The 24,739-nt window shown below is 46.3% G+C and overlaps 1 protein-coding gene across 4 annotated transcripts in view; it reads right to left on the bottom strand.

Moving 5' to 3' along the window:
* The window catches only part of LOC144772309 (uncharacterized), a 209,218-nt gene that overhangs the window by 18,082 nt on the left and 166,397 nt on the right, over nucleotides 1-24,739 (bottom strand). The window contains exons 1-2 of one of the 4 annotated variants that reach the window (XM_078656538.1): nucleotides 23,252-23,362; nucleotides 23,048-23,163 (exon numbers count right to left, since the gene is read on the bottom strand). The exons of 1 other annotated variant lie outside the window; for it this stretch is intronic. The gene's annotated coding sequence lies outside the window, so the exon portion shown is untranslated. 2 more of the 4 variants (XM_078656537.1, XM_078656539.1) reach the window with 2 other exon arrangements.

The raw sequence follows: 24,739 nt of genomic DNA, 5'->3' as shown, positions 1-24,739 counted from the left end.
ACGTTCCATGATTTACAAATCTTCCTATTCAAATTAGTGATCAATAAAGACCTCATTAGTGTGATTCAGGACTTTAATTTGTCCTGTGTCTGAAATTTTCTACACCACTCTAAATATAGACAGACCTAATTTTCAATCTCAACAACCCTCAAATTAAGGTCATTTCATGGATCTCTAATTCAGTACAGACTACCATGTGCACATTTTAAAGGCCCTTCAAGCTCTCTCGTCAGGTCATTTTACTGTTACATTTGAAGCCATCTTTCATCCTTCGCAAATAATATTACTGTTCCTGTCCTAAACCTACTGGGAACTGGAAAAAATTGGATGCTTCTCTTTTTAAAACCCTCCTGGAATTAATTGAAAAAGAAAAGTAATTTCCAGTCAGACATGGACTGCAATTCGTGTGTATGCTTTTCCTAAAATGCTTAAGCAGACTCTAGCCAAAATTACTAACCTTCATATTCTCTTACAATTCTCTTCCCATTGTTGGACAAGTTACTTACCTTCTGTCATGCCTTATCTGATTATAGACATGATCTAGCCACAGATTCCTTACTTTTGAAATTCCAGGCGTCAAGCTGGGTCCGGAAGATTTTTGATAGCAGTATCCCTGCATGTCGAAAGCGGGCGATGGCGGACTCCATGTTACGTTGTAGGCGTCGGGTTCGTCATGACATCCGCGTCGTCCATATAGGCGCCTCCCAGGTGCGCTGACATCAGTACTTTTCATGACTTTTCACGCCAGAAGTGCGGAGCCATGATGTGACTGACCATGGTGTGCCAAAAACAAATAGGGCCATGAAGGGGAAACAGCCCTAACACTAAACCAATCCGCAGTGCGGGGAGGATGGATGAGTCGGTAAGGAATATGCGGCTAGATCATGTCCTTACCATATAAGGCATTACCGAAGGTAAGTAACTTGTCCATCTGATATAGATATGTAGCAGCAGCTTTCTCACCTTTGAACAGATACCCAAGCAATACCAATCCCGGAGGAGGGATTGCAAAAAGGTTTCCGACCAAGAAGTCCTGCAAAACAGAGCGACCAAAGAGGCCCTCCCTGCGGACCTGAGAATCCAAGCAGTAGTGTCTGGCATACATGTGCAGAGACGCCGTTGTGGCCGCTTGGTAGATATAAGAAACCGGAACACCACACTGGAGAGCCGTAATGGCTGCTTTTGCCCTGGTAGAATGGGCCCTAAGGCCTTCAGGAGGTTGTCTCTTCACCAAGGTGTAGCATATTTTTATGCAAAGGATGACCCAGCGAGAAATAGTCCTCACTGAACTACTCGCCCCTTCTTTGCTCTCACATACCCTATGAAGAGTTGGTCATCCACCCGGAACTCTTTCGTACAATCAAGGTAGAACAATAACGCTTTTTTGGGGCCAGACGGTGGGGACGCTCTTCTTCCTCAGAAGGATGCAGAGGCGCATAGAAAGTGGGCAGAGAAACAGATTGGGCCAGATGGAAAGGTGTTATCACCTTTGGCAGAAAAGATGCCCTAGTGCTGAGCACTACTTTGTCTGGTATCACGGTCAGGTAAGGAGGTTGAGATGACAGTGATTGTAGTTCGCTCACCTTCCTGGCAGAAGTATTTAAAAAGGCTGTTTAAATACTGAGCAGCGGGAGGGGATTATTGTGTAGGGGTTCAAATGGTGCACACATCAAAAAAAAGTAAGGACCAAATGAAGGTCCCTTTGGTGTATAATAAAAGGCGAAGGGGGGAACATTTGGTTAAACCCATTCAAAAAACTTCTGAGCAAGAGGAGAATTGAAAAGAGATGGCTGATCCGGCAGCGAAGAAAAGCAGACAAGGCCGACAGATAGCCCTTTAGAGTGCCCAGAACAGAGCCCTGCTCGGCCAACGAGAGAATAAATAGAAGGACCTCTGACAGGAAAGCAGACAAAGGGTCAATAGACCGTTCTGTAACGTATTTACAAAACATTTGCCATCTGCAGGTGTATACCAACTTCGTGGAGGGACGCCTGGCTGTTACAATAACGTCACAGACTTCGTCAGGAAGGTAAAAATCTGTCAACTGTCGCTGCTAAATCGCCAAGCAAGGAGGCAGAGTGGACAGGTTCGGGTGGAGGACCCTTCATTGCTGCTGCAACAGAAGATCCTCCCGAAGAGGCAGCCTGACCAAAAGATCAATGCTCATCTGAGAAGCTTAGGAAACCAGACTCTCCATGCCCAGTCTAGAGCCAGTCTGGAGCCATAAGGATGGCTTGGGCCCTGTTGCTCCTGCTCCTTTTTGAGCACTCTGGGTAGGAGTGGTTTGGCACGAAAGGCGTGTAGGAAGCCTGTTCTCCAACTGCAACAAAAAGCGTCACAGAGCTAGAGTCGCTTTGAGTCGCTTTGGAAACTTCAATGTGCAAAACTGCTGACATTGTGCATTCTCTTCAGAGGAAAACATATCTAACCAAGGCTCTCCCCACTGTAGAAAGAGACCTTGCACCACCTCCAGATGGATACACCACTCGTGATTGGCAAGGCACCAGTGGCTTTGTTCCGGCCAGATGTTGAACCACCAAGGGAATGCTCTGTTGTTTAGCCAAGTCCAGAGATTCAGCACCTCCTGACAAAGGGTCCACGACCCCACTTTGTCGTTTGCTGAAGTACCACATATCGGAAGTGTTGTCCATGAACACTTGAACTAGCCTTCCCTTGTGGGATGGTAAAAAGGCATTCAGTGCCAACTGGATCGCACAAAGCTACAACAGATTGATATGGAGCTCGGCTTGTGCCGTAGACCAGAATCCTCTGATTTCCACCTCTCCCAGATGGCCGCCCCAACCCAGGCGGGACGCATCCGTGACTACCGTGAGATCTGGGTGAGGAAGGGAGAGGGGTCCGCCGGTGACCCAATTGTGGTTTGTCAGACACTACCGCAGGTCGTTCGCTGTGCCCTCCAATATCTGAACTAGGTCGGTGAGAGTTCCTCGTTGCTGCGCCCATTGGAACTTCAAGTCCCACTGCAGATCCTGCATGTGCCAACTGGCATGGTCCACTAGCAGGATATAGGAGGCCATGAGGCCCAACAGGCTCAGTCAGTCTCACCAAAATCCAGGATAGAGGCTGAATCTTCAGTATCATAGCCCGAATATCCTGGACTCGCCATTTGGGAGGATATACCCAAATCTGCACTGTGTCCAGAACCGCTCCAATGAAAGGGAGCTCTTCTGAGACGGAGTCAGGTGTGACTTCGGCACATTGATAGTGAGCAGAAGGTTTGCCGTAGTCTGGAGGTGGAAGATGACTGCTTAGGACGAGCCATCTAACAATCTGCCATCGAGATAGGATGTGGAAAGGCCTAAGGCCATAGCCCACAAGTTCTTAAAATGCTCAAGAGCTGCGTCCGACTTGTCTACAAATATACGGGAGCCATCAACGGGCATGTCCATAAGGTTAGCTTGGACATCCTCTGAAAAGTCAGGCATCCTCAGCCACTTATGACGTCTCGCGGCCACCGTCAAGGAAATTGCTTTTCCTAGCAAGGTTGTTGTATCTAAGCCACATCGTATGGCAAACTTAGCTGCATCTCTCCCTTCTGTAATAGCTTGGGAGAGGAGAGCTCGTTCCTCCTCCGAGACTCTGGGAAGCACTTGCGCCACCGTATGTATCCCATAGAGAATGGAAGTAACGGCCCAAGAGGCAATGTTAGACTGTTGGAAGAAAAGATTTTCTTACAGAAACTGTCCAGCCTTTTGGATTCCCTGTCCGGGGGTGAGGAAGGGAATGTGCCATGGGAAGTGCAGGCTTGGACCACCAAGCTCTGTGGGGTGCGGTGGGTAGAGAGGAAAGCTGGGTTGGCCAGTGCAGGGCGGTGGAGAATGGTTCTATTCACAGGAGCCCCTGTGCTGGGCTTGGGCCAGGTGTCCAGTAGAATATCTGTCAAGGCCTCGTAGAAAGGCAGCAAGGGTCCAGAGGAAGAGATACCAGGCTGCAGGACCTCCGTCAGGACATTAGTCTTGACTGCCACCATAGGAAGCTGCATGTCCAAGACCTCCGCAGCCCTATGCACCATCATTGCAAATGAAGCTCCCACATCCATAGCCAGGTTAGGGGGGAGACAGCATGCTAGACTTTGGAGGTGTCCAGGCCACTGCCATGACCCAGGTCCGCATACCAGTCCAGGTCATAATTGGGTTGCAGGATTTCTAAGGGATCCTGCTGCCTTCCCAATCTTCATCCTCCATGCCTAACCCTTCAGAATAGGACAGGTTGAACGGCGTGTAGTTGAACTGATGATAGGGGAGATCGAAGAGGGGCGGTGGAAGGAGCTGAAGGCATGGAACCCCCGGGGCCTCCTTCAGCTGAACCTGCAGGCCCGAAGGCGCGCCAGCAGGATCAGGTCGTTCAAATATGGCGCACATGGCATCATAAAATTCCTTTAGGAAAGGCAGGGAAACGCGGAGAGGAGCCGCAAACGTTGAGGATCTTCAGTCTCCTGTGATAGACGGGGTGAAGTCTGTGGTGCTTCTTACCTGATTGCGAGGACTTCGAGGAAGACTTCGAACCCCTGGAGCGGTGCTCGAGCCTTCCCCTCAACCGAGACTGGGAGCGAGATCAAAGAGGTGACTTCTGTAGCGCCGTCGCCAAGCGCCAATCAGCTTTAGGGACGGCTCCCTCAAAGCCTTCGGCGCCATGGCCCGGTAACTGGAGCACAACTGTGTCATGGTCGCGCTCCAGGCACCAAAGACACATTAAATGGGAGCCCGTGACTGACATGGTGCGGTGCCAGAGGCTTTCTTACTCGACATACCTAGCACACCAAAAAGAGTCTACAAAAAGTCTAAAAAGGTTCTCAAAAAGTGACTCGGGGTAGCTTTCTTCGATGGATCTGCGCATGCTGGAGCGGAGAGAAAAGAACTGAAATCAGCGCACCGGGGTGGCACCTATACAGACGACGTGGACAACACGACAACCCTGCTGCCTACGGCGTCATGCAGAGTCGACTGACGCCATCTATCAGGGCACAGGGGTACTGCTATCAAAAATCTTCTGATCCAGCCTGACGCTTGGAAGTTAAAAGGTAAGGAATCTGTAGCTGGACGTGTCTATCAGCGAAACTCTTTTTTAAAGTTTTTATATAACTTTTTATGGTTTTAATAGCAATACATTACAAATATAAGTCAACTCAACCCGCGGCAAAGGGGCGTGTCTGGCAATTACATCTCTAATGAATCGACTTGATATATTAAAAAAAAAAGTGTACAGGAGAATCACAGGGCTTCACGTATAATTACCATGACGAGCAGTCCATGCACCCCAGATCTTCTTATATTTCTTTTTTGCAGAGTTGTACTATAAACTGCCTGATCTGTGGGCGCACAATAGACCATGCCGCTCTGCCATTCACACGCAGAGGGAGCTTCTGCCTGTGATCAGTGGCGTGCAATATCATGCTTGGCTATCAAGAATCCCAGCCCTTCATGCAATATTTGCGCATCGGAAAAGGACCAGCCTCCCTTATGCCCAGAACGGCAACTTTAGGTACAAGGTTACTTGGCTTGTGTGCGATTCTGGCCAAGGTATTACAGGTCAGTCTCCGATCACATGGTAAATTGTAGGGGTGTCTTGTATTATGTCAAGCCGGGCTACTGCTGCTGCCTATTCTCCACACCCGAAAGGGCGGTAGGACATCCTGTGCAGGTAAATGCACTGTATTACTCTGTGATTGGAGGGGATGGCCTGACACCGTGTTGCTATCTTTGCCTCCTGACAATCCTGGTCATCCAGCTCATCTAGGTTTCGCTCTAAAACTGCACTTGTCTTGCCCACATGTGAAGTTAAGGAGTGGGGACCTATACAGTCTAGAAATGTCCCCACGTCCCAGGGGTTTTAGCCCTAATTTGGGCTCTAGATGGTTAAACTCTGGGACATTCTTCAGAGCCTCATTATGTACAGAGAGTGCGTGGCGGAGCTGGAGGAATCTGAAAAACTGTAATCGGTGAAGGGTGTACGTCTGTGTGAGTAGCTCAACATATTTTATATGGACATTTTATCACGTCACTAGTGAGATATCCAAATGAGATCACAGGATTTAAAGATTACCAGTCTTGTGACCTGATGCAACTGAGGGCTAGATGTAGGTAATTTACAATTACCGATTCGAAAATACCGAATTTTACCAATTCGGTATTTTCGAATCGGTAATTGCAATGTAGATAGAAATTCGGTAAAAAATACTGAATCGGTAAGATTCGGTATTTACCGATTCGTTATTTGCCATGGATTTCCATGGGCCTGGAGGCCCATAGGAATGAATGTCAATTACCGAATCGGTAATTACCAATTCGGTAAATACTGAAAAATTCAAGGGTGGCAGGGAGTCACTTTGACACCCTGTTGCACCTGTGCTACATGGCACAGGTGTAAATGCACATATTTGCATTTACATAGGAATTAGTTATTTACCACCAACTAATAGTTGGTGATAAATAACAAATCCGTAAAGCCCTGTAGCACTGTTTACAGTGCTACCTACATTTCAAAATTCCGATTTGGTAATTTTACCGAATCGGTAAATTTACCAAATCGGTAATATTACCGATTTGGTAAAATTACCGAATCTGTATTTTGAAATGCCCTACATCTCAGTATCCAAATACCGGTCGGTAACGTCTGAAAATCGGTATTTTCGGCCGTTACGACCGGTATTTGGATACCTACATCTGGCCCTGAGTCCCATACCACAGAAAAGTCAAATAAGTGTGTGCTCTGCCCAGCCATTTATTGTACTTCAGCTCCTCACACTAGCACAGCAAATGAAATGAGTCATTTGAGGGCGAGAATGGGATGGGAAGGGCAGCTCTATAGTAAGTGTAAAGTTCCATGCAGCAACAGCCTGTTCACGTAAGAGCGGTGGTGGTGGGGTGTTGATTTCAGCAGACGGCGGAAAATGTATTATTTAATTCCCCCTCCTGTTCGTCTGTCAAATCCCCCCCCCCAATCTGGCCCCACTGCCCTTAGCTGCACGGGCCGCTGCTGGTTCCATGCTGTTCTGAGGTGTTGAGTTCAAGTTGTAATGCCAGATCTTTGCTATCCCTGAACAACCAATCTTCTATTGTCATTATTGGCACTGCCCAGTAGTAAAGGTTTAAGTCATGGACCTCCGAGACCCTTGCACTTTACTGTAGTGCAGAAACAAGATGAAGTTGTAAAACTGTACATTTCCACAGTTATGTAACTGACAGACGTGAACTCATACTTTGATGTCTGTCGTGTTTTAGCTATTTGAGCTGCCAAATATACAAAATACAGACACTGGTAGATATTAGCACTATACCATAAATATATGTTAACATATTCCGTTATTTAAAGACATTTCATCCTGTTTTTTAATTTCCCTGTATTTATCCACTTTTAAAGATAAATTCAGACAGAAAACACATTGTTTTCTGTCTGTATTTATCTGTAAACATCCGTAAAAACGTAAAACTGGGAGCATTAAAAATAAAAGTAGGCCACAGGTAGAAAATGTGCCTATTATGACTTAAGTTCGTTTAATATTATATGCCACAAGGTGGAAACATTTGCCTGAAAGTTAAATTCTTTGGGTATAAGGACACATATTTGCTCTGATTTTCAGTGCGTGGCCTCCTTTATCCTGAGCGGTTGCCAGGTGAGGTGAGGTTTTTCCTCCCTTCAACTAGGGTGAGTGAAAAATATCAAGTAAACATATAACTTGTATAGAAACATGGGACAGCTGTTTATATATTTTTTACCCTGTCTTGTTTTTGTTTCCCACATTGTCTATACAGGAGAAGATACACCAATTTTTCTTGGAAATTGGAAACTGGTAGTAGATTTCCTATCACACCACATTAAGTAAGTGTTGCAGTAGTACAACAAAGGTCCTGACGAAAGCCTGTAAAGGCTGAAACATGTTGACCGAATAACACATATGGTAAATAGCAATTCCTTGCATGCTATTATTACTACACTGCTTTTAATTATACCACCTTGATGGACAGACCTAATAAAGTTTTTCTTATGACATCAAAGTAGGTATTTTTAAATCACTTGGATTATTTTCCTTTCTTTATTTCGAGCACTGCAACTTTTGCCCCCTCAGCTTACATACTGTCATCTTCTTTGGTTGACTGTTCAACCAGTGGGTCCAACATTAGGCAGCCTCAGGCCCTTCCTGGGGAGGAGCCTACTGGACACCATTTTCCAACGTAAACAACCCAGATGACGAGTTTCCACTTTTGAGTGGGCTGATGGGTACTTTTCTAGTTTTCACACCTTGTATCTTCTCTCCCTCTTTTTTCTTGGTATAACAATGTTATTATTTTTCTGGACTAACTTTGTGGTCTCAGCATGAATGTGGGACACTATTCAGGTTCCATTGAATCTATCTAATTCAGACTTTTGGTATCTTCCGTGTTTTCAATTCACATATTTAGTACACCAACAAAGAACTGCTACCAGTTCTGCATGATCCATTTTTTTAATGAAATGTCTTCTGGTTTATCATATTACCAGAATCCTTGCATCTAAATCAAGTTACAGGTGTATGAAGCACAGAGCTACCATTTAAGTAGCATCTATATCTAACTCGTACCGGGACCACGTTCTGTACATGATTAACTTCTATCCACTGAAAGCCGTGCTTTTGCTGTTTTATGTAATTAAATTAGGTGCTATGAGAGGCGTTTAGGCTACAACTCGATAGAAACAATCCCAATAACAGTAAAACTGAACTAAGATGTTTTGATCCTGCGCCCATGTTGCTCTTTTTTTTCAGTGATGCCCCACGTTTGTATTTGATACTGTAACTGTGTAAATACCCAGGAGTTTGGTTGTTTTGTTAAGTTACAAGAACTTTAAAGTGCTGTATTGGTATTAATACGGTCTTTCAGCGCCAATGGGTTTTGGGACCCTTCATGCCCAAGCCTGTCACAGACTGCAGTTTGTTTTTATATCTGAGTAGAATCATTAGTAGTGCAGGTTTAATTAATAAATTGTGCACATTTGTGAAAGTAATTTTGTCGCTCTACTTTCATGGAAGTATGAAGTAAACAATTCTCATGACGCACACCGCACTCCAATATAGGCTGTGCAGCCAGTGTTGAAGAAATTGTGATGAAATGCACTGCTTTACCACAATTATCAAAGCTTTCTTTGGGAGGATAAACTCCCTGAAAATCCCTGGTTTGGGTAAGGCCTGCCTGGCACAGTCTGAAAACATTGGAATATTTAATTAGTGCCCCTTCAGAACCTCTGGGTCTTAGGCAAATATGCTTTTAAATTCAACATTTGGTCCAGTGTTTTGAAAATGTTCATGGTGGAAAACTCCTTTAATTTCCCTCTATTGAAAACTCGCACAAGGCATTTAGGGGCCGTTATTTACCCCCACAAATTAAAGCTGGCCAGCCCCGACTGGATGACAGGCCTCCCCAGCTCATCATAGAGTTAACAAGCAAAGTCCCTTTATGAGTGACGAACCGTAACCTTTTACAATGTTTGTCTGTTAAAAATTGCTTAAAAACGTAAAAGATAGAGACAAAATACTGGAGGAAAAGCAACCACAAATCTTACGATAATTCAAAAGTATACACATTAAAAAAGTATTGACATTCACTTCCGGCGGATGCTGGGGTCAGCGCTCCAGCTCAAGGCGCCACCACCCGCATATAGTGCCCAAAGACCAGGCACACGCAGCGGACGCGGCTGTTCTGAATGAACCTAGACCCTGCTACCTGCTTGCATGTAGAGGTCTTTTAAATAGTATTTTCTTTGCCTTCATTTGAATTTTAACTTTGCCAGACCGCTTTATCTCACACTCGTTTACCTCTACCTGCTGCTTATACTCCCGTAGCCCCGGTCCGACACAGCTTGTCCTCCTTTCTCTCCAATCGAACCCAGCCGGTGACACTGGAAAATTTTCCCTCTGCCCAGATGACATTACCCTGTGGTGTCCCTCAGGGCTCATACCTAAGTCCAACGCTTTTTAATATCTACGTATCGGACTTAGCCAGGGTCATCAAGGCACATGGGATGGGCCTAATATCCTATGCGGACGACACACAGCTGGTGCTTGCGATAAAGAATAATGGAGAAAGGATGTCAGCCAGCTTCCAAAAAGGCAGTTGGATGACTAGCAATAGCCTTAAACGTAACTCCGATAAATCAGAGATTATGATTTTTGGTAAGCTCTCTCCCACCTGGTCTAGTACCTGGTGGTCGTCTGATCTCAGCCCACCACCTAACCCCGTTTCTAAAGTTAAGAACCTGGGAGTTATTTTTGATGACAAACTGACCTTCGCAGCTCAACAAACGCAATTGCCTCTGCGTCCTTTTATAAAAATCCTTCTTTACCTTCCTCCCAATTCAGGAAAAACTCTGGTTGCTGCATTGGGGATGTGCTCCTTGGACTATTGTGACGGACTCTTTGCCAATGCACAACTGTAATGGTTGCAAGTAGGTTCCGCAGGAGCGTCAGGAATCTGAAGAATATTCCACAGCCTTCCCCTACGGCCTTACGACTCTATCAAACACTAGAGTATGAGAGACGCGCCAGGGGAAAACAGGGAGACAAAACAATGAAAGATTGGGGAAAAAAGTGCTTGATGGTAGGCTTCAGAATGGATGCGTGGCAACTCCAATTGGGTACTGGACAACAGGTAGGCTGCAATAAAAGGTAAGTAAGCACCCTTATCCAATGAACACACTATACCTACATCCACTATGAAACCTTTATGCATATAAACATTACATACCAAAGGGTTTACTGAAAAGTCACAGAATTGATATGTAGGATCTTATTTGGGAAACTCGTCTGGAGCTGTAGCAAAGATGACATAACATATCAGTAAGTAACTTCTTACTTAAATACAAATAAGTGCAATATGATCTGACTTGTTACACTTCTCACTCTGGCTGTTGTAGAGGGCTCGAGGAAAATATCCACTAGTATGATGGAATGCAATGAACCTATTGCCAACACCCCTGTCGGTTGTACGAACATCTGAGAAAACAAAACATGTATTCAGACTTCTGTTATGACATGAACCTAAAGCAATATAATGTGCAGCGCAAAAGCGCTGTTACCGTGATTCTACGTCGTGAAGAAGTAGCTGCACCCACTCAGGTCCACGCAAGAATCCCACCAAACACGTGAAGCTAACCCCAGGACAAGATATCCAACAAGGGGAATGAGCTTAAACAAAAAGGGGGCGTAATAAAAGAGGCAAGGGGAACCCCGAAAAAGGGAAAGGAAACTAACTAGCTAACTAAAAGGGTCACAAGAGAAAACCCAACCGGGCAGCGGAGACCAAGCCCGGCTGCCGGGTGAAGCAACTCAAGTGGGGGATTGCCAGGAATTAGCCCGGCCGGACAGCGGAGAGCAAGCCCGGCTGTATGGCGGAGCACCAAAGTGAAAGGTATATGATTATGCCCGGCCGGACAGCGGAGAACAGGCCGGCTGTCGGGCAGAGCAATACGAAGGAGGAAGAAACAAGGAGGCTGAGCCCAGCCGGATGACGGGGAAAAACCCGGCCGCCGGGCGGAACTCTAGAGCAGGGAGGAATGTTCACAGAAGAACCCGTAAACGTGCAGCAACCAGAAAACAGGCGCAATAGGAGAACGCCCGCAGAATACTGGCCGCTGCAGAGAGAGAGAGAGAACCGGAGCCCGTACAGGAACACGGGGGCCGGGGACGCACTCTCCGATCTGAAAATGCAGGAAGTACTCAAAAGCGGAAGTCAGGCAATCAGGAACAGGACGGACACTGTACCATACGGAGCTAGACGCAAGAACGTGAAGCGTCGCTCCATAGGTCATGGTGTCCTAAATAGCTAGAAATTAAAGGGGCAGTGTTGTAGGAGGCTCGAGGCATGACAACAACAAAGGGTCATTCAAAAACTACAATCTGTGTAGAATGCTCTCCGGAACCCCCAAATTCTGACCCATTGCACATATAATTAAAAGGTACCACTGGCTCTATGAGTAACCGAATAACATTTAAGGCACTGTGCATTGCCTATAAAGCCTCTCGAAATTCAGGTCCACAGTTCTTATTAAACTCCTTAGCCATCCGCGCCCCCAATAGGCCACTCCGATCCTCCAATGCATACTTTCCGTCAGTGCCACGGACCAAAATTGCCTCTTGGGGCGACCGACGTTTTGTGGTCTCAGCGGCTAAAATTATGGAAAACTCTCCCGCGGGAGATCAGATCATGCCAAACTCTGTTGGCATTCAGAAGAAAAATAAAGACCTGGCTGTTTACTCAGTAATTTCCTCATCTTTCTGTCAAGTCCGCAGCGCAGAGACACCCTTGGGCATTTGCACGCTTTACAAATTTCATAAATAAATAAACATTGATGTCAATGTTTTCAATCTGCATGAAGGTCATGGTTTATTTTTCAAATGCTTTTATCACTCATGAAACTCTGAATAGAATTTAAAAAGTGCCAGAATGTAAAGAGAAAAGCTTGACAATGCCAACCAAAGGTAAGCAATGGGCTGGCTGAAGCCCACTGCAAGTTCACAGTAGGTCTGTCTGGTAGACTCAAATCACTACAATCAAGGAGGATTAACCGTCTCAGCTGAGATCCCTCTACTATGAAGGATCGTTGGTGGGATCCTGGCATACCTTAGATATTTTTGTAGGATCCTCACCCACAGGTACCACCTGTAGCATGCTTTATCATCAGATCTTCACCCACTGCACCCAGTGTTAGTGGGTGGGCTCGACATAGTTTGTTAGTGGAGCACTTTACTAAGAGTGAAGGAGTTATGTGGAAATTACATTTTCCTCTTGATCCTCTCCTGATTTAATCTGAGATCTCTTGTAGTGATGTCACTTTCACAATACGTGATCGGTGGCAGCTCAGAATATTACAGGGTTACTGCTCGCCCTTTTCATAATATGTGATCTCTGGCAGCTCAGAATGTTACAGTGTTACTGCTCGCCCTTTTCATGATGTGTGATCTCTGGCAACTCAGACTTCTAGTGTTACTACTCTCCCTTTCATAATGTGCGATCTCTAGCAGCGCTGTTGTGTTCGATTTTACATTCCCAATGAATTTCCCGATTCATGTCCTTATATAGGTACAATTCACGTTGCCCTTATATAGGCATAGAAATCCAGTCCTTATTTAAGCATAACCCATGCTGCCCAAATACAGGCATGGCTACTTCCATCCGTTCATCTACGTCACCACGATTTCTTGTAAAACCAGACTCTTAAGCCGTTAGGGACTTCCCCTTGCTTGAATATTGATTTCTACAAGAACTCAGTTATTATGCTTGAGCATCTATTCCTTAGGGGCTCATTCATGACGTTCATATGTCCGACTTTACGTCAAAGCTGGCATTCCTAAAACACAGTCAAGATATAAATATACCTTCACGTGCTATGGCAAAGCACTGTGTGGTTCAGTGCAGTTCGACTACCTACTTGCCCGACGCAGCTCGCTACAGCAAGTGCCGAAGGAAGCCAACTCTCCAGCTGAGGCACTGATAAGAAGCTGTCCTCCTCTGCAGAGAATCCAGCTCCAGTGTTTCTGACTCCCCTTGCAGGGTGTTGGGAAATCGAGTCCGTGAAAGAGATACCAACCTCTCTCATTCTAAGCTGATTAGAACCTAGAGAAACATTTGGCAATTCTTGGCAAAAACTAAACCCATGCTAAAGACAATACTTACTTCTTCCCTCGTACTAGACCTAGGTTAGGTACATTGGGGTAGGCGTATTTTAGAAGCACCAGTTGTGTATTTTAGCCTGTGTTATTCATGTAAATATTTTTATATGGTATAGAAACCAGACAATGCTATTACAGTATTATTTTATATAACTGTTTATGCTGTACGCATTATACTTTGCATTCTGTCTAACGATTGTAGCAGTTCACCTCTCTTGCATGAAAAAAAGACTGTTCAATAAACCCCTTTTATTGAAACGCCCGTCTCTATTTTTATGCAACTCTGTAGAAACGAAGCATGCACGATTGACTGAGTAAAATTGTTATATGTTGTTTCCACGACTCTGAAGATACGTTTTTATTCTTGGGGAAACAAAGTTGTCATGTTTATGCGGTTGTCAGAAACGAATCCCTTCTTGTGTACTCGAGAAAGTTTCTAGTGACCTCTGAGCTAGCTGGCACTCACAATTAAGTTTAGTATACTCGATGGAGACATACTGACCTCAGTCCTATGTCAAATCTATAGTGTATATTATTCCAATGCGCAGAGCCTATTGGGAATATAGGAACTACACAACAGCGCTGAATGTTAGTGATACTGGTGTCTCTTTAGCGATGTGTGATCTCTGGCTGCTCTGAATGCTACAGTGTTACTGGTCTTCCTTTTCACGATGGGTGGTTTCTTGCCTCTCAGAAATATAAAATGCCCCTAAGACAACAATACCAAGGCTGTGTTGGCTGGTTTTTAGAAAATGAGACTGTTGTTTATGCCCTGACCCTCTGAAGGCTGGGCCTAGGTATTTTACATAGAGAGATAGACGCAGTCTAGCATCAACCAAGTGATAGGGTTAGAAGTGGGGGACTGAGTACGGAAGCCTTTGTTATTGAAAGGGGTACAAGACAGAGATATCCACTGTTGCCGCTCTTGTTTGCCCTTATGATGGAGCCACTCGCAACCAGGCTATGATAGGACATGAATCAGTGGGGTATACCTGTAGATGGCCGTACAAGTCATCTCAATATATGCAGACAATGTGCTGTTGTACGTTCAACACCCGGAAGAGGCAATCACGGTGCTCCGGGGCATACTAACCTTTTTTGGAGGGTCTTCGGGCCTACACGTGAATTGCCATAAAACAGTTGTTTTCCCACTAGCAGCTCTACGGGTGGAGGAGTCATCAAACGTTCCGGAAATTGGTTTTCAATGGGGGAGCAGCCATTTTTGAAACCTTGGTATACATGTGACACACAAACCGGAAGCGCAATACAACTTGAATGTAGGGAAAGTCATAGATGGCCTCAAAGAGTCAGTGAAATTCTGGAATAGACTCCCTCTCAGCCATTGGCAGGGTAGCGATGGCAAGGTTGGTGATGCTCCAGAGATGCTTATATGTGCTCCAAAATTCATACTGTACAATGCCAAAAGCCACATTTGACACGCTGAACAGCCTCTTGATCTCCTTGATATGGGCTGGAGAGGGCACAGCAGAGTCAAATTAGAGGTCCTTAAGCTTGATATAGGATCAGGTGGCCTTGGTCTCCCATATTTTAGGCTATATTATCTGGTGGAACTTTTACAATAGGTAGCACAATGGTGCGCGGAGGGCTGGAACACAGAAAAAGAACTGCTGGGGGATCGGAATACCAGTATGACACTCCCAAGCTATCTCATGATGCGCTTACACACTCCTAAAGCCTGCCCCCACATAGTCCGGCAAGTGGCGACAGCATGGGAACAGGCAGTCACACTGATTATACGGAGGGCCTCATATGTCACAGCACTCCCCCTGCAATGGCTCCAGGCATTTCCCCAAATTCAAACAGTAATGGATATCACGCTGTGGTATGAAAAGAGCTGTCTGACGGCTGGAGATTTATATGCTAATGAAAACTTTTTTATGTTCCAAGAGGCAAAAGACTGGTACCAAAGTCAAAGTATTTTATTTGCACAATTAATTAAAATCATTGCAATTTATACAAAAACAATTTTAAAAACCTGTCCATATTCTATTTAACAAGAGGTGTTCATAAGAGCAAAGGAGATCATAGCTGGCAGGGCAAGAATTCTTGGTAGTCGTCTACTGGTAACACGGAATTAATCTCAAACTTGAATTTTACAAAACGGGCGGCCATCTGAGCTGAGTCACCCCTCATGCACTCCTCTAGAGCTTCTTGGCATGCCCGGACATTCAGGATCCGCCAAATTGAGCGCAGCAAATAAGTTTGTAAAGGGAGTAAGGTTCTGCAGATGCACAGGACGTGGACTAAGTTTTCTTCCCCGTTGTTACAAAAAACACACTGTGTGGACACATCTTCCTTGTACCTCCTGCCATACTTATACGCCATCAACGGGATTAGGCCAAAATGTAATCTCGTTAGGTGGTGTTTCACAAGTGTTTTTATGGATGATGACGAGTAGTTTGGCAGGGTTTTAGGTGCATATAGTTTTGAGGCCCAACTGCCATGGGAGGGATTCTTCACGATTAGTGCATCATGTTCGAGTGAAAGGATCTTTGCTTGTTTGGTCAGGATTTTTGCAAACGACCGTATGGGCAGCGAGCTTGCCCATATATCTTGAGCCTCTAGTGCGTCCAGGCAGAAGGTTAAGTATTGGCTCCAGAAAGTGCTAGGGTTACTTAACAGAGACCATATGCAACTCTTTAATGTAAAGTCACGAGCCGTTTTGTTTTTTAAACAGTAGGCGATAAATCTTGCTTTAAGGACCCAATGTTGAGATGACAAGGAAAACTCCATGCGGATTTGGGCATGAGAGGTCAAGTTGGGTAGGTGGAACACCCTGCGAGAGCACATTGACTGCGCTCTGTCAAGCCAGGTGAACATTTTCTCTTTAAAGGTTATGGCGCCAAAGGTTATTGTTGGCAAAAATTTGGTGCCTATCACTTACTTGGTAAGCCCCCTCCAAGCTATGGGCCACACCCTGCATTACAGTGATATGCTGCACCAGTCTCCCTTCGTGATCCAAGTCATAGATGGCCAGTTCTTGCAGTATGAAAAAATAACACGCACGATCCAGGAAATTTGGACCCACTTTCCGGACGAACTGATAGAATCACTCAGACTGGCATTCATTCTTGACCCAGGTTCCTTTATAGAATTGATCTCGCATCTATATAAATCCCTAAAGGCGGACAGTACTATCGAGCTTTCTCGAACTAAAGATAAATGGGAAGCGGATTTACCCGCCCCGCTTACGGATTGCGAGTGGACGAGAGCATGTGCACAGGTTCGTGAGGTAGCCAGTAATGCCAGACTTAAATTGACTCAATATATTTATCTACATCGTGCATACCTGACGCCCCAGCGCTTGGCACTTATTGTTCCTGGCAGATCAGCAGCTTGTCCCATTGTGCGGTTCAGATCCAGCCACGTTCCTCCATATGGTCTGGAGTTGCACCCGCCTCCAAGTGTATTGGCATAAGGTGAGACAGGAGATAAGAGCAGCCACATCGCTGCATGTTGAAGCCTCCCTAAAACATTGTACACTGGGATTACTTCCAGTCCCCCAAAAAAGAGACGCGCATGAGGCACAAATTTGCGCTTCCAGACCTAATTGTAGGAGAGAACACAAAAATTGCCTAAACCATTCTCGATTTCAAAATCTCTATTTATCGATCAAACACAAATTCCTTTAGTTTGACCTGGTATTTTTATTTATAACCTTCAAATTTATACTTCTTTTTATTTTCTCTTTTTCACATTTGTGCATGAAAAGGAAAAACGGTACATTCTATACATTTACACAATACAATTTACAAAGACTTATTTACATTCCACATGATTACTAAAGAAAAAATAAACATCATACATCATAGACAAAATACTCTGTTCAAACAAACAATGTATATTTATGCATTTGCATTCTAGTGAGTAAATCTATATCCGAAAGTAAAAGACAAAGTAAAAAAAGGAGCGAAGTTACCAAAAAGGAGACCAAGTTTGCAACTAGCGGATGCTAGTTTACACTGTCAATGACGTTACTTGCTCCCTCAGATGTGCCGACGCGTTTCGAATCCAGGGAAAACCAGTTCCCGGATTCTCATCAGGGCTTTGTCACTTTTCTGTATAATATGTAAGAAAACAATAAAGTTTTGTTTACAAACTTGGGGCCTGTGGTGTGCGCTCTAGTCTACGAGCGTGAACGCGATGACGCGTCACGCCGTAGACGAGAGCGGAAGGCGCAGGCATGCGCAGAAGAGACTTTAGTGAAGGCGCGAAACGGGGATTTGTCAGTTAGCGACCGGAGCTCACCCTGATAAGACGCTCGGCGCTTTATGCTTGAAATAACTTTGCTTACTTTAAATAAAACAGTTCTTCACCTACAGAGGCTCCAAGTGTCTAGTGTGGGGGCAAAGGAGAAACATTATATTGGCGACAAGGCTGAGACACGAACACCACCGAGCACAGTGGAAAGGAGCAACCACCCTCCATCAGCCCTACACCAGCCTGTGGGAAGAACAGCAACCTGCAACCAGCACAAGCGTAAAGCGTGGCAGCAGCGCAATAGCACGACGTGCCAGGACTCCAGCCACAAGGAATCAGGTCAGTGCTGCCCTAGGGACAAGAGCCTATAACCCAGCACCCTGGCAACCAAAGGCACCGTCCCACAACCAGAGGAGGGGGTGCAAACAGACAACCCCACGCAGGCAATAAGGGATAATACCCCAGGCAGTCCCAGAGGTCAAGGTGACACTGCAGGGAGCGCAGGAGCATCCAGCGTGCCCGACCAATCCAGAGCCCAAGCAGTAGATCACAGAGGCGAGGCCAAGATGGCGAACCAAGCTTCGGCCCTGATGGCCCCCATCCCATTCCTACCCAGACCAGGGGAACCCCAGTTAAAATGGGAGGATTGGAGAGAATACTTTAAGAACTACATAGAGGCACGAGAGGACGACAATGGAGAGGAATACACACCAGAAAGGAAAAAGAGATTGTTACTCCACAATCTAGGCCCGGAGGGGGTGAGAGTGTTCGCAAACATCGTGCCCAAGGAAAGGGGTGCAACAGAGACGGACGTCTTCAAAAATGCATTGGATGACCTGGACAACCACTACCGCCCCGCAGTGTGTGTCTCAATAGACCGTTACAATTTCCAACAAAGGAAGCAAGAGGCTGGCGAGTCAATAGATGACTACGTGGCTGCGCTCCGACGTCTGGCCATCACATGCCGATATGGGGCTCTACAGGAGGAGTATATTAAAGACCAGATAGTCATGCATACCACCAACAGGGCTGTCCAGGACAAACTATGGGCACAGAATGAGACCTCACTCAAGGAAGTCATAGCGATGGTAAAAAAGGCAGAAATGTCGAAACGCTGCGCAGAAGCGGCCAAAAGAGAAAGCACACAGAGGCAGATGATTAACAAGATAGACGAGGCCTCAACATCCAACAGACAAAAAGGATCTTATGGAGAACAGAGGAAGGAGACCAAATGGACCGGGAAACAGACCGGCCGCCCCAGCACAGACAGCAAATTCTCTTGCTATAGATGTGGCAGCGCAGCGCACTCGGCTCAGGATAAACGTTGTCCTGCGTTTCGCGCCAGATGCGCGTTCTGCGGCCTGGTCGGCCATTTTGAAAAAGTATGCCGCAAGAAGGGGAAGAAGACCACCGTCAAGTGTGTGGAATCAGCGACGTCGGAAGTCAGTGATGAAGACGACCTAGAAGACGGAGAAATGGTACTGTGTATAGAGGATCAAGTATTGGAGGTGACAGGGAAACGCAGAGATAAGCCCCGCACGGACATGCTCATAGGGGGAGTGAAAGTACATGTGGCTGTCGACTCAGGTTCTCCCTGGACCATAGTACAAAGATCCATATGGGAAGAAGATTTTGCACCAGTCGTTGGGCCAGACCTATGGCCGCCAGACATCAGGCCCATCTCATACACAGAGAACGCCATTCCCTTGGTGGGCTGCCGAGACTTCAAGTTTGAATTTAGGGGGAGGTCAGCCACCTGCACACTGTACGTCGCAGAGAAGGGCCCATCGGTACTTGGATGGAGAGACGCAGGGGATCTAGGGATCATACTCAATCCCGGCGGGAAAGAACAGATACTCTTAACGGATGAGTGGCCCCTCACGAAAGAAGAAGATTGGAAATCTGCCTACCCCAAGGTATTCGAGGGTACGGTAGGAAAACTGGACAAATTTGTCTACAAAATGGTCCTCAAGGAGGGAGCAATACCAGTGACGCACAAAGTCAGGAACATCCCCATATCCACCAGCGAAGCCGCGCAACAGGAACTGCAGAGACTGGAGAACCAAGGCATTATAGAGCCAGTGGACAGTTCGGAGTGGTTGTCCCCCTTAGTGGTGGTCAAGAAACCTAATGGGAAGGTTCGTCTCTGCGTGGACCTCCGCGAGCTCAACAAATGCCTCATCGTGGAGAAGTTTCCCCTTCCCAGAATTGAGGAGATGTTGGCAAGAACAAAAGGCATCACCCATTTCTCCACCATAGATCTCACGTCTGCATACCATCAGATTGAGCTGCATCCCACGAGTAGAAAGTACACCTCCTTCATCACGCCCTTCGGGTGTTATCAATTCCGCAGGATGCCCTTTGGGCTGGCGTCCGCAGCGGCTGTATTTCAAAAGTTGATGCATCGGTTGTTTAAGGACATCTCAGGAGTGCAGTACTTCCAGGATGATATTCTGGTAATGGGCTCCACCAAAAGGGATCATGACAGCAAACTAACCAGAGTCCTCGAAGTGTTACAAAACAAAGGCTTAACAGCGGAGTGGAGCAAATGTAAGATTGGGATGCCCTCAGTCACATACTTGGGACACGAAATTGGAACACATGGTATATCTCCGAAGGAACAAAATGTGAGGGCCATCAAGGATGCCAAAGCCCCGAGTACCAAGGAGGAAGTGCGGTCATTCCTTGGAATGGCCGAGTATTATAGCAAGTTCGTGAGACACTTTGCCACCAAAACGTACAGAATGCGACAGCTCATCAGAGACAAGGTGAAGTTTGAATGGGACATGGAAGCGCAAAATGAATTTGAGATGGTAAAGGACTGCATTAGCCAAGCCGTTCCCTTGCAAGGATACGTCTCCGCAGGCAACACCATCGTGACGACGGATGCAAGTGACAAAGGCTTAGGGGCAGTGTTGGCACAAGAGAGGGAGGATGGATCCGTGGAAACCATCAGTTTTGCTTCACGTGCTCTCTCCCCGACGGAACAAAGGTACAGTGTCATCGAAAAAGAGATGCTGGCGGTCACTTGGGCCATGGGCAAATTTAGACAGTTCATTTGGGGAACCAGGTTCAAGCTCCAAACGGATCACAAGCCCCAGGTCAAGGTCCTGACGTCCTCGGGCCATGACACTGCGACACCAAGAATTGCAAAAATGACATTAAAACTACTAGATTACACGTATGACGTGGAGTATCTGCCAGGAACTCGAAACAGGGTGGCAGATTATCTCAGCCGAGCTTCGGCAATGGAGGAAGCGCCGGAGGTGGTCCCGGACAAAGAGGAGATGGTAGCCAGCATGGAAGACCATGAGGTGACGATTAGTCGTCAAGAATGGGCGGCTGCTTACGAACAAGACGCGGAGAAAGTAGAGATAAAAAGACACCTTACGTCTGGATGGCCGGACAAGAAGAAGCTCACAGAAGGAGTACGGAAGTTCTACGAGATGAGAGAAGAACTGTCCTTGAGCGATTCAGGGGTCTTTCTATACAGAGGAGAAAGGGTAGTACCACCTGAAATCCTGATACCCAGATTATTGAAACAACTACATGAAGGACATCTGGGCATCGTAAAGACAAAGGCACGAGTCAAGCAAATGTATTGGTGGCCAGGCATGGATACCCAAATAGAAAGGCAAGTAAGAGAGTGCAGACAATGCCAAGGAGCGGACAAAATACTTCGACCTCTCAGACCAGCCTTGGGAAAGTTCGAGACCCCTCAAAACCCCTGGGAGAATGTGGCCATTGACATACTCGGGCCCGTCCTGGATAGCAGAGGAGTGAACAAATATCTGTGTGTAGTCATAGACAAGTATTCGAAATGGCCTGAAGTCGATATACAAGAATCCATGGACACTGACACAGTGCTGAGGTTCTTGACGTCCTTGTTCTTAAGAGAAGGAATACCAAAATCTATACTCAGTGATAACGGACCGCAGTTCGTCTCGGACAAATGGAGGCGATTCATGAAGAGGAACGGGATTGAGTCGAAACACACAGCCATCTACCACCCAGCATGTAACGGCCAAGCAGAGCGGTTCAACCGTGTGCCGATGGGCTCCATACAAGCAGCCATCTCGCAAGGAAAAGACTGGGAGACTGAAGTAATGAGCATGCTATGGGCTTACAGGATCACCCCCACGGTGGTGGGGTACAGCCCCTTCCAAGTGCTGAGAGGCCGCCTCCCATTCACCCGGGACAACGTAGTGTGGAGGGAGAAAACCATCACCAGCAAGTGGTCCCCGGCTGTGGTTCAGCACAACCTTGAGAAAGCCCAGAAGATTTATGCGGCCCATTATGACAAACGACGCAACACGAAGGAAACAGAGCTGGAAGAAGGAGAATGGGTCAGGGTCAAGCTGCCCACCCTACAAAAGAAAGGAGAAAGCAAGTATAGTCAACCCTTACAGGTCAAGGAAGTGCGAGGCAGGGCAGCTCTCCTCAGCGACGGCAAGGTATGGTCCCAAGACCGCATGGCCAAAGTCAACAAGATTGTAACGTGGCCCAAATCAGAGAAGGAGGAGATACAGGTGGGGTCCGAGGAAATAAGGCCTCCCTTTATGCATAACGCAAACGACCTGTTGGAAGGAGTAGGAAAGGACAGAGAAATGGAAACTCCTACCACAGAGTCTACCAATGAAGATGATACACCTGCCGGCGAAGAACAGGGAGAAGATCAGAGAGACGGTGAGAGATTACTGGGAGAGAGAGCGATGGAGGAAAAGATGCCGGTAAGGTGCACCCGCAGCGGCAGGGCAGTTAATGTGCCCTCCAGATATAGAGACTTTGAAATGAGTGGACACTAGAACTGAGACTGGTATGGCTAACCGTGTTAATGTTAAAGGGGGGAGATATGTGGTGTGCGCTCTAGTCTACGAGCGTGAACGCGATGACGCGTCACGCCGTAGACGAGAGCGGAAGGCGCACGCATGCGCAGAAGAGACTTTAGTGAAGGCGCGAAACGGGGATTTGTCAGTTAGCGACCGGAGCTCACCCTGATAAGACGCTCGGCGCTTTATGCTTGAAATAACTTTGCTTACTTTAAATAAAACAGTTCTTCACCTACAGAGGCTCCAAGTGTCTAGTGTGGGGGCAAAGGAGAAACATTATAGGGCCTCTTTTCTCTCTAATATTACACTGCTATAGTTCAAGAGTGTGTTTAAGTACCTGTGTGAATTGGGCAAACTGGGCCTTCTTAATCTTGAAAGGAGGCTCAGATTACAATGTCTCAATCCATACTTTGGGCGTGGTGGTTCATTATAGTCGTAAGGGATATTGATTCCCTACAAAGGAAAAATATTTGATATGTATGTGAGATTTACATGTTTAACATTTAACACGAATTACTGGAAAAGAACACTAAGCTCGAACCTTTGTTTTGCCAGGTCGAGATCTCTTTTTGAAGAAAAGTTTTGTGCAGCTCTGGGCGCCTCTGCTTTTGACTCTGCTATTCACAGGGAGACCCTCCTCCCTCCAGCACTGAGAGTCTCTGCACACACCATCACTCACTTGTTCTGGTTTCCTGCCCCTCATTCCTCCGGGCCTTTCTTTGTCATTTTTTCCGCGTGAACCGAGACCCGAGAGCGGCTCCGAGGAAGGAGGAGGAACAGCACCGACAGCAGAGCAGGATGAGACGGGGCGAGTGCGCACGCGCTGACAAAAGATAAGATGACTACGCATGCTCGGAGATGAAACACGGCATCCAGCGCATGCTCAGACGGATACCTTCCCTGTGTCATGTGCAGTAGGAAATGAATTCTCCCCGAGCCACCCGTGAGCGGCGATGAAGGAGGAGGAACAACACCGACAGCAGAGCAAGATGGAGCCGGGGCTAGTGCGCAGGCGCAGAAAAGGCATACTATGACTGCGCACGCTCAGAGGAAAAACACTGCATTCCACGCATGTTCAGTGAAAACTGGTGTTCCGCGCATGCTCAGGAAGGGCATAGTTTCATCTGTACTGACAGCTCCAGCAGGGGGCGCCTCTTACTGGACATTTTATGGTTTTTTTTTTGCAGTTTATAATAGCACAAACTGATCCCAACTGATCAGAGCGATTTATATGAGCCCCAGTTACCCTTTCTTTCGGACACGTTCATTTTTAGGCAGAGAGAGATTGAGTGATTTGTTCAGAATCACAGGATATTTTTGAGCTGAGACTCAAATCCTGTTCATCAGCTTTTAGATCGTCCTGTCTAGTCGTTAGGCTATATCCTCAATCCTAACTCGGTTTGTTGTGTGGTTCTGGAAGTGCTACAGTTTGTGTAAAACCCCTGAAAGCAATTTAAACTCAGCAGTTTTGCTTTTGTTTCCTTTAAAATTATTTTAGAACTGACTTGCATGTGAATTTTTTAGTCGAGTTTATATTAGTTGCATTCAATTTATATAAAAAATGTACGGATTTAAATGATATTTTTGTACCTGCTAACCCTTGTGATCCTATGTTGGGTGGGTCTCTGTGAACTATAATCTCAACCAACAGGCCTGGTCCAAGTGCCATGGTCAGTGCCAGAGCTTCAGAAACACTGTGACAGTAACACAAAGAGACAAGACGGGTGAAGAAGAGAGGCGAGCACCTGGGTGAGTGCAAGGACCCTGGGACGTCACCTGTAAAAGGCCATGAGCAGAGAGCTATGAAGTACCAATGATCAATTCATTGGTGGCACCTTTTAGCCCCTGAGGAGGGTGAGTTTGAGAGGTCCTGCAGGATAAATCTATTTAAACTAATGTAAATGGCAATTTTATTTTGCTTTTTGGAATGTGGGCATGTTTTCAGGGTGGGTGATCCTACTGAAGTCTATGGGAGGCATTTCACTCGTTTGGAAAGTGGAAATGAGTTGAAATGGAGGGTAGAAGCTTC

Source organism: Lissotriton helveticus, chromosome 8 (genome assembly GCF_964261635.1).
Source record: "Lissotriton helveticus chromosome 8, aLisHel1.1, whole genome shotgun sequence".
NCBI lineage: Eukaryota > Metazoa > Chordata > Amphibia > Caudata > Salamandridae > Lissotriton > Lissotriton helveticus.
Note: the sequence above shows the minus strand (reverse complement) of the source record. Positions and strands in the feature narration are given on the sequence as shown.